Source organism: Eutrigla gurnardus (genome assembly GCF_963514095.1).
Source record: "Eutrigla gurnardus genome assembly, chromosome: 10".
NCBI classification, from domain to species: domain Eukaryota; kingdom Metazoa; phylum Chordata; class Actinopteri; order Perciformes; family Triglidae; genus Eutrigla; species Eutrigla gurnardus.
In genome coordinates this window covers 16056421-16067244 of record NC_139924.1, presented here as the reverse complement: position 1 = coordinate 16067244, position 10824 = coordinate 16056421, and the positions used below count along the sequence as shown (strand labels likewise).

The 10824-nt window shown below is 41.5% G+C and overlaps 1 protein-coding gene across 2 annotated transcripts in view; it reads left to right on the top strand.

Annotated features, from left to right (window-relative positions):
• The first annotated feature begins 339 nt into the window (after positions 1–339).
• The window catches only part of slc8a2b (solute carrier family 8 member 2b), a 74367-nt gene continuing 63882 nt past the window's right edge, over positions 340–10824 (top strand). The window contains exon 1 of one of the 2 annotated variants that reach the window (XM_084019634.1): positions 340–385. The gene's annotated coding sequence lies outside the window, so the exon portion shown is untranslated. The remainder of the gene's footprint in view (positions 386–10824) is intronic. The other variant, XM_084019635.1, reaches the window with a different exon arrangement.

Here is a 10824-nt window from a genome sequence, read left to right as displayed (position 1 = left end):
TCATCTACTGTAATACACTGTAGATACGTCGCTAATTTACCTTCAAGACATCCAAACTATCCCTTCAATGATTTCCTCAAGTTGCACTAGAAATAAATCGTCTTCAGCCAAACAGGTTTTTTTGTTGATCTGAGGCGGTTTTGGTTGTGTCTCAGGACATTGAGAGAAATTGGTTTGGTATCAGAAGGATGCTGAGGGAGCGTGTATTCGTTGTAAAATGTAAAATGAGAAGAGATGTTACATCTTAGATTTGTTTATGGTTATGTTTGTAAAAAGTTTTCAAATCTACAATCAAACCTGGAGGTACTACCACTAATGAGATTTCTTTAACTGTTTCAGGGCTGCTGAATCCCGCCTCCCCCACGACCCAATGATTCTGCTTTGGGTAGGTAAACTATCTTTGTGCAATGGTGTGGGAATCAATGGTGCAGTCACACACACACACACACACACACACACACACACACACACACACACACACACACACACACACACACACACACACACACACACACAGCAGTGTGCTTAGTTTCCTGGCAGTGGATAAGAGTAGTCAAATATTTAGTATTCAGAGAGAGGGAAGGAAACCAGTGGAGAGAGTGAGCTGGCTTCTGTAACAAAGCAGCCTCTTCGTACTGAGACTTGGCTGGATCTCTCCCCATGAAACATTTGTTCATGCATAAACCAATGGCTCATTACAAGTTTGTGTACAGAAGGTCGTGCTTCCTTTCCACTGCTGTGTGTGTGTGTGTGTGTGTGTGTGTGTGTGTGTGTGTGTGTGTGTGTGTGTGTGTGTGTGTGTTGAGCTCACTATGATTTAGTAGTAGTAGTAAATGTTTTTGTATTTCTATTTCAACCTCAGGAACCTTCCCTAGGGACTAGTAACCTTTTCAGAAACTCATTGGGCTTCGACCGCAGAGACCATGGTCTAAATTAAGTCCAGTGGACAGTTTGCCTCCCAAAAGGAAAGTTCCAGTACTGTCAGGGTGGGGTTTGCAAGGATGGGAAGACAGGATTTTATCGCAGATAATCAGTTCATCTTATGATTTGTGTTCATCTTATTTCAGATTATTTGTGATTATAAAGAAGATGTCATATGTGATGTAATAAAAAAAAATTCTTCACAAAATGTGAAGCGATACCAAGATGTTTAAGTGCAGTTTTAAGCATATTTTGATGATTATCGGGATAATATCCTAATTGATATTATTTTGGTCAGTATAATAGTGACATGAAAATGTCAGATCGTCCCATGTCTGGGGGATGATGTCTGTCAAACGCTGACTGGTCAAACGCTTGAAGGATATAGTGTGTCAAACTGATTCAGCAGTGAAAACATGTTAAAACATTTTTTTATTCTAAACTCTCTGGTTGTATAGAAATGAAAGCAACAAAGTCACACCCACAGAGCAGGTTAACGGAGGGGTCAGGTGGGTTCAGGCTCCTCCCACTCTGGATAGTGTGCCCTGGTTTCCTTTCAGTAAAATGCTCTGAGTGAATTTGAGTTCCCTCAGTGTATATGTCTCTGATATGATATATCCTCACTATGTACACAGTGAATATGTCCATATCACACAACGTGATGTCGATGACTTTATTTGAGGTGCGAAAGCTCAGAAAAATGTATCTTGTTCTGGAAAAAAATGATCGCCATTCTCATTTCGGTTTCTGAATGTGCAAACTGGGGAAAACATCATTCGACACAAACTGCGTTCATGCACAGTGCTTCTGTGTCACGAGCTGCCTTCTTCCACGCACATCTTCCTTTAATCCTCTGAGCATTGTTTTCCCGAGGCTTTCATATTTCCTCCCTGCTTACAGCCCCTCTGTTGTCGAATACAAATCAGTGTGTGCCAGGAGGGATTTGAACCCGTGACCTTGTTCCCTCCAGACACACAACGACATCACTGTTACACGGCTTCAGCTAAACCTGAATGTTTTTATCCAATCCGTCACTTTCACTGAACAACACAGACTGATGCACACCAGCAGCTTTGGTAACTGGATAAAAATGATTGAAGCATAATCAATATTTCTCTATTAGAAAGACCTTACATTCCTTGTATATGTGAAAAAGACATAAAATCAATAAATGTAGCTTGAATTTCTGACATGTTAGTTAGAGCTCTTAGGATTGGATTTCTGTCTTCTTTGTCCAGTTTGATGGCAAACGTTACCATTTTGTAAGACAGGTTGATGCAAACAATACATACACAACTATTGAAAGAATCATGTTGAGGTGTTTACAGTAGACATGATATATAAGAGATATATTATTATGTTTTTTTAATGGGAGATCTTAAACCGGGTTAGCTGATTGGCTTCCATAATCCCAACACAACTAAAAACAGATTAACATAGCATTATACATAGTAAGTTAACTATAACATTATAAAAATATAATAGTAATAATAATAATAATGGTGTACCTCAGTCCTGACCCAAAGAATGTAAGCAAACTGTTCTGAAATAGTAATAGTAATGGCAGATTTGAGCCCATTTATTTAAATGGATACTTAACAGTTGGAAACATGAATCTGTATTGAAAGTGGGTGATAAATTCCAAGCAAGATGGCAGATGTTGCTTTTAAGGCTCGGTTATGCTTCCGCGTAGTGATCACGCAATGGCCACGCAGTTGCTGGGAGACCGTGATGGTTCTGCGTTGGGTTTACGTGTCGAAATGCAATTCAATGCCACACCGGTAGAGGGCGCTATGTTTTTTGTAAAGAATGACCGACCGACCGAGACTCTTGACGTATATCGTCGTTAGCCTCGTATAGCTTTGTTTACTTTCCGGCTTTAAACATCCACAATTTTTCAGAACTTGGTGTTTTATTTCTTTGTGCAAAAGCGACAAGGTGCAAACAATAAAAGTAGCCTATTAAAAGTTTAAATGGCGGTGTTTATGAGTGGAAACCGGAAAAGCGGTCTCCAGCGGATGTAGTTAGCGGACCAATCACAGCCAATGCCGCTGCGTTGGTGTTGCGTCGCCTCGACGCGCGTCTAGGATTTTTGGGAGGTGCACGTCAGGCCCTTGCGTTGGACGTAAGGGGGGTCTGCAAGGACGTAAGGGGTCCGCAAGCCCCCTTGCGTTGTGTCAATGCGGAAGCATAACTTGGGCTTTAGTTTCTGCAAGTGAGGTCCCATCACTAGTCTGTAATAGGTCTGTAGTCTCAGTGGGTCTCGCCCCCTATAGGCGGGTTGAAAACATGAGGAACTAGTGTTGTAGTCTTACCCCCTCTAACCAAAGCAGCCTCCAATGATGCAAAATGACGATATTTGCGTCATCGGAGGCTCTTTTTCAGAATAGAAATACGGAGATCTCCCGTCTCTGGGGAAAATGAGGAAATAACCACTCAAACCATTCAAAAATACTACCGGGTTTCTAACGATACATATTCCTTTAAAGTTTGATGGTTAAAGTTTAAAGACTCACATCGACTCTATGATGAGTTTTGAGCGGCTCGTTGTGTCGTTGAGGAATATCTGAACGCTTTCATCAGCTCCGGCAGCGCCACCACGCTGGGTGGACGTCGCAGTGTGCGAAACACCTTGTGCGTGTGTGTCGTCTCTCAGGGCTTCTGCCTGGATACAGTGGAGGGGGTGGTGTGGGTGGATGCTAATGAGCTTTCTGAGAGGAGACCAAAAGGGAGTTGAAGGTTTGTGTTTGTTTGTGAGGAGATACAGTGGTCCATAACGAGGGTATGATTGATGATGACTTGCCTCAAGTGTGTGTGTCTGCATGTGAGTTTAAGAGTCCACGTCTTCCTGCCTCCATTCTTTCCTCTCGCCCACGCACCTCACACCTCCTAATAAGGTCAGGGCAGTGTAGCAATGGTACTAAATGTGTGTCTTCACCATCACTTAGCCTCGTAACCTCTCCAGAAATACGCACACACAGACATTATGAGTGTCAGTGAGATGTTACAGAAGTGTCTGCCATTGTCCTTTATGAACGTTGTCATCACTACTGCATTGCATTGTAGGATATTAATGCCGCCGTAGTGTCCAGTGTTTGCATACCATAATATTTCACTGGAAATAGTTTGCAATTCACATGCTCTTGGCATCATTCTAAGGTTTCAGACATATACAAAAATATTGTGTGCGGTTTTTTTTGTATATATTTTTTTTCAACAGTGTGTTTCTGTTGTTGAGAGGAGCTCTTTAAATGAATGTTGCAAATGTAGAGCGTAATTCAATCAAAAGCCTGTAAACTACGCTACAGCAAGCTAGAATCACGCAAGGTCTTAATCCTCAACCTGCGATCCATTGCAGTATTTTCCGTCATGGCAGAGGACATGCAAACAAAATATACTCTCAAGAAATCAACAGGTGCCAAAACGCCATGAACCAACTTCCTTAACGCCGAGGAGGAAATGTTACTGAAATGAAACGAAGGTTTAATATCCTGTAAATAATCACGTTTGGCTGGCAAAATAATTAATCCAATGTAGAGGTTTAAAAACCTCTTTCAAAAGCCTCGGTAGAGTTGGCGCCCCATGTACCGAGGCTAAGTCCTCACTGCAGCGGCCCCGGGTTTGAATCCGACCGGCGGCCATTTCTGTACACCGTCCCCCTCTCTCTCTCCCCTAGCACTGTGAATAAAGGCAAAAAAAAAGGCCAAAAAATAACTTAAAAAACGATGTGTGACAGTATGCTTTGTGTGTCATATCTAAAAAAGCCCCAAGCACACCTAGTCGTGATGGCTTTATTTCCTGGCGTGCAGACCATGCGCTGGAGGCGAGACAGCAACCGTAAAACAAGCTGGTTTCACATGGCTGTTAACTGCTGGTAAACCTAGAAGAAGATGAGGCTGCGAGCCGGAAATAAAACACAATGTAAATGTAATATCTGGATACAATCTGGACATGAGACAGTTTCTCATATAAATGTAATCGTGTGTGGAAGCTGCTCTGCTGCACTGTGAGGCTGCAGGTGAATTTAAAGTGGTTTATTGGTTCCTACCTTCCACTCTATTGTAAATTCTCCTTCCTCTCCATCGCCTTGTCCCACTACTTTGTATTCCTCTCATTCCCCGTAAATAGTTTTCCCCTGCCATCCATTTCTCTCAAAATTATCCATCTCTCCTGGTTTTTGTTTTACCTTTTCATTTTAGTTCCCAACTCTCCTCCTCTTCCTCCCATCCTTCACTTCCTGACTGCTTCCTCTCGCTCTCCAGCTCTCTCCATTGAATCTGTTTTTACTTCGCGTTCAGATCATTTCTGTCACCTGTCTTCAGCGCCTCATGTTTGAGTTTTCTTTTACCCCTGCTATTCCTCTCACTGCTCCTCCTTTCTCTTCCCTGCAGCTATTTCTCTTCTTCCTCCTCTTCTCCTCTTTACATCTTTCAATCCGGCCAAACTGCAGATTCCTCTCTGCAGTGAAAATTTATCGGGCCACACCCAGAACCACTTGATTCTGTTATTAATGTTTTTTTTCTCTTAACAAAGAACCGATAAGTATACAGTTAAAGTACTGCATTTACCATGTCCATTTGGTAATATGCTACTAATTATTTTATTCATTCATTTATATATTTTCACTGCTGCTACATTTTACATTTCAAACAAGTGTAAAGGCATAGTCGTATCGTATTGCTATCAAGATATTTGGTTTAAATATCAAGATACGATATTTGGTCCATATCGTGTCATACAAAAAAAACAGCACTAAAATGTGGTATCATATCCATATCTGCAACTGTTTGACAATCTATGAAGACATTTTCTCCAACTTCTCAAACGTGAGGATTTGATGCTTTCCTGGAACAGTGATTTAAAAATAAAGGTTTTGGTTGAATTAACAAACCAACACAATACATCTCATAATCCTCTAGGAAAATGATTATGATAATAGGAACATGACAGTTAATTCATAAGTTGCAGCTCAGCGTCGATTGAATGAAACCGCCTGGACATCACGACGAGTTGGGTTTCATGTTTATTCTATTTTTAGCACAGTGTGTGTGTGTGTGTGTGTGTGTGTGTGTGTGTCAGTCAGGGTGTTAATTCTTATCTCGTATATCATCTTGTTAATCACTAAGTGGAGGCAGGCTTCAGTGATCACAACACGCACACACACACACACATGCAAGCACGCAGACAGACACACACACAAACATACACGCACGCACACACACACACACACACACACACACACAGAGCGTATCATGCCAGGCACATTAAACATGGCAGCAATCTCTGGGCCAATCCCATTTCTCATTTTTCTATTTCCCTATCCCTTGAGAGCCTGATACTTCATCACTATTTGTGTTGTCGCGATGCTCCGCTCAGATATCTCGGTAACGATACTGAAACGATACCACAGCAATAATCTGGAGCGTCAGGAAAAGTAATGGAATAATAGATGACATGACATAGCACATCAAATTTGATCCCTAATAAGCAAAAGTGTAAAAAATGTATCCATTAAAAATGACCATGGTATGCAGTTATCTGCTGTCCCCTTTACTTGAGTTTCTATGAAAGCTCATACTCATATATAACTTAATATTTGCAACCAGATATCACGTTAATTAGACTGTTGTAACATTAGCTAGCTGTGTGTGTGTGTGTGTGTGTGTGTGTGTGTGTGTGTGTGTGTGTGTGTGTGTGTGTGTGTGTGTGTGTGTGTGTGCTTCTTGTGTTTGAGCTCAGAGAAGGTGACAGCTGATGTAGAGTGTGATTACCAAGGAGCGGAGGTGGTGGTGTTTGGGTATTTGATCACGCACGCACACGCACGCACACACACACACACACACACACACACACAAACACACACACACACACGCACTGCACTGTTGCTCAGTAATAAGGGGAGTATGAGCTGGTAGGAAGGGAAGGCAGGCCATTGTAATTATATAAGGTGACAGGGGTTGTGTGATGGATGGCTCTCAGTCTCACACACACACACACACAGACACACACACACACACACACACACACACACACACACAGAGAGAATACAGTGTATCCAGGTGTAGTTTTCCTCCTCCAGTTTTCTCTCTACAGTCGCCTTGAACTTTTTGCTTTTGCACATCAGACCATCCTGCAGTACTTGAGGTTATTTTAATGTTTAGTTATAGAAACATGATTTTGATTAAATATCATGCGCTGCCACAAGTGAACTCATTTCCATTTTAGGGCCCCTAGGCTCTGATTGTGCCAGCTGCTAGTTTGCAGCTGGATGAATTGAACAATGTAACACTTTTAATTAATCCTGGTCAATGGTTCTATTGGGATTTGATGTCACATTGAAGAAAGTTATTGTTTGCAGTTGCCTAGTAATTTTCATATGTAGACGTGATGAATGAAGTGCAGTTCAGGGAAAACGTGTATCTGAGAAAGCTTTTATCAGATTAGTTACTTGTATTGAAAGAGTGTTATATCAAAGGTCAGAGTTTTAGTGCACTTATTGAAAATTTGCTCCACTTTCCCTACAGCTCCACATTGATGATGTTCATAGCCGTGTTCAGTTATGACATTCGCCACCATTTGATCGGAAATGTTGATTTTTTTTGGCATCCGATGCGTCCAAACAGACATTAGAAACATTTCACATAATTTAATTTCCTTTCATCAAATACATTGTGTGAGATTATTTTATAAACACAACTTTTGAAGTTGAAACTGAATACTTAATTAATTCTCTACTTTGGCAGCAACAAGAGAGTGAGAGTTTCCCTCCTTACTGGGACAGACTGTATTGCTGGGTCCTCTGGAGGGAAGGTGGCCACGGGAGAACCAGAACCAGGACTGAGTGCACTCAGTGGGCACCCATGGAAAAGCTTGTCAGACCATGGAGTAGTAAGATTAGAGGTTTTGTAAAGGGACTCTTGTGTTCTGAAACGCTTTTGTACACAGGGGGTTGGATGTTCCATTTCTCTCACACATTTTTAGGGCAAATTATAATCTTTTGCTCTACGTTTTCAGATATCACAGTTATGTATATTAGCTGAGTGCTGTGGCTGAATGTGGCTTTTAGTTCCAATAAATCTTTTAGATCCAATAAATATGACACAAGGTTGTATTCTGTAATGCTGCTGGTGTTAAATATGGTCGTACCTTGAACTGAGACGGCTTTTAATGAGCTAGAATACACACACACACACACACACACTCATACATACACACACACTCTCTCTCTCTCTCTCTTTTTTATGATGCAGAGATGGATTATGGGTGAAGCTTCATGCTTCAGACCAGCAAATCTATCATATCCAGTCATGCCTGCTTTAATCTTCACATAGAGACGCTTATTCCTGTCAAAGGTCTGCACCGGACGATTATGAGTATGCTTTTATTTATAAGCATGGATTTAGTGTTATGTAAAAATGTGAATTCTTTATTAAGAAAAGCAACAAAGCATCACCAGTAAGTAGGGCTGGGTAAAAAAATCGATTCAATCGATTTTGGATCGATTTCATTTAAATTTTGCAATATCGATTCATAGGGCATGAGATCGATTTTTCCCCATGAAGTTTACCCCTCGTGCGTGATGCAGCAGTGGCGCGTTTACGTCCGGTTGACGTTCATTCATGCGCACAAGCGTGCAAGATGGCTCCTATAGGTGACGTTAGCGCCCTGGTTTGTGCCAATTTTGCAGAACAATGGCCGCGTCAACATCGACAACAGCCACCGAGAAGCCCGCACTCGCGCTCCGTCCGGAGAACCGTAAACTCTAAGACGCGCCGCCCGGAATACTGCCCGGAAATAGGCAAACAAACACTGCCGAACAGTCGCCACTGACGGCCCAAATAATGTCCGAAAGCAGCCTGGAGCTCTCACCGACACCGGGCAGCACACGGCTCCGCGAGCCCACAATTACGCTCCGCAAGCCCGCACTCGCGCTCCGTCCTGAATACTGTTATATATTATAATATTGACGTTGACTGATACACTGCCCTCTGGTGGACAAAACATATACAACTTAAGTACCATACCATACCATATAGGTCTTACTGAAGGCTTTTAATGGTCAAAAGATTATTAATAAATATTCGAATATATTCAAATATTAATATTAATAAACAAACGAACTTCGAATATGATTTTTGGGCAAAAGTCAAGGCCCTAGTGCTCGATCCACACTACGTTATGGTGCAACGTAGGCCTAAACATCTGACTGAAACAGTTATCCCCATGATGTATACATGTGTGAAAGACGACATCCTAACGAAAATGCAGTCAGCAGAGAGTGTCGGCAGAACTTGTGTTGTTTATGGTGAAGAGCAAAAAATAAAGTACATCTGTATTTTGTAACACAGTTGAGCCATTTTCATTATGTAAGACTAAGAGCCAATCGAATCGAATCGAATCGAATCGAATCGAATCGTGATTAATCGATTCAGGACCTTATGAATCGAAATCGAATCGATTTAGGAAATTGGCCACGATACCCAGCCCTACCAGTAAGCATCACACATGTATGACTTCCGAAAGGTGGCAAAACAGAACGGTTTTGAACATTTTCTAACAGTTTGAATGATTTTATTATGACGCAACAAGCTCATGTTTATGAGTTAAGTAATACATATTTATCTGTCTTGTTGGGGTGGGAATCCCCAGAGGCCCCGATATCATCACGATACTTCAGTCGACACACGATACAATCTTATTGCAATTTTAAACATTTTGCCATATGCTGAGTTTTGTCATAATACTGTGATTTACTGCCATTTTTCAACTGAAATATTATGTCAACACAGTGTTTCCTTGAGTATTTTCAGTGGTGGGGGCAGGCCAACACACATCACTACCAACATCCATGCAATTCATAGGAACGGCTCTTATTAAAACACTGTCATTCTAAAGAACAGGAACTTATAAGCAGGGTGTTGGGATACTTTTCTAGTATCCCGATACCGTGCAACACCCACTTGGTTAAAGTTTCAAGCATTTTGATTCCAGGATCGAGCTGGGTTAGTGCAGGCTTCAACTCTTTTTTCATACATCTCAAGTTGGTCTCCAGTAGGCCGGCGTCTGTGAAAGATCGCAAATGATAAAACTCCAGTCTCAATGATCAAAGCAAGGAAATGTTGCCGGGACACAGAAATCACTGTAGCCTGCCTCACTGCATTTGAACACAGTTTGATTAATAAAGGAGTGAAGAGAAAACACAGGAAGACCAGGAGGAAGAAAGAGGAAGGAGGAGGAACAGCAGAGAGCAAACATAGCAGGAAGTTAAGAACATCCTGAAGCAACAAAGCAGAAAATGTTCAGGTTGCACTAATCACTTTCCCTCTATGGGGATCATCGAACAGTGCTAGAAACAACGCTAAATAAGATAATGTCTTTGGATTCCCGCGAGATTTCTTTCTCTGGAGGAAAGTCGAGGTTGACTAAATTATTGTAACAACAAGAACAAGCCTTATAGAGGAGTTGCAAACTCTTCCTTGCTGTGAAGCTCAGAGACAAACATGGATGGCCGATCATGTTTACTCATCCAGCATTAATGTGTCCTTTTAAAAACCTGCAGGGAATCAATGAGAGGTGACAGTATCTGTTTAAACTGCACAGCTGGACCGTGTCGGTGACTATGTTATTATTAAAGTGTCTCATTATTTTTTGGGCAGCTTGTTTAAAAAAGCTGCCATTTGTTTTCTCCGTGCAGTCGCGATGATCTGACTGAAGTTAGAGGCAAATGTTTATACTTGATTCACCAAATGATTTTCTGTTTAAATATTTGTTCATCATGTCACACTGATCTGGGATCTGTACCGATCAATTATGCACTTTAACCGTCAAAGTGTGAAATGCAGTTTTACCGGCGACAAAAATATGATCTCAGGAGATAATTTTTAACCGATGGTCCCTGATAAC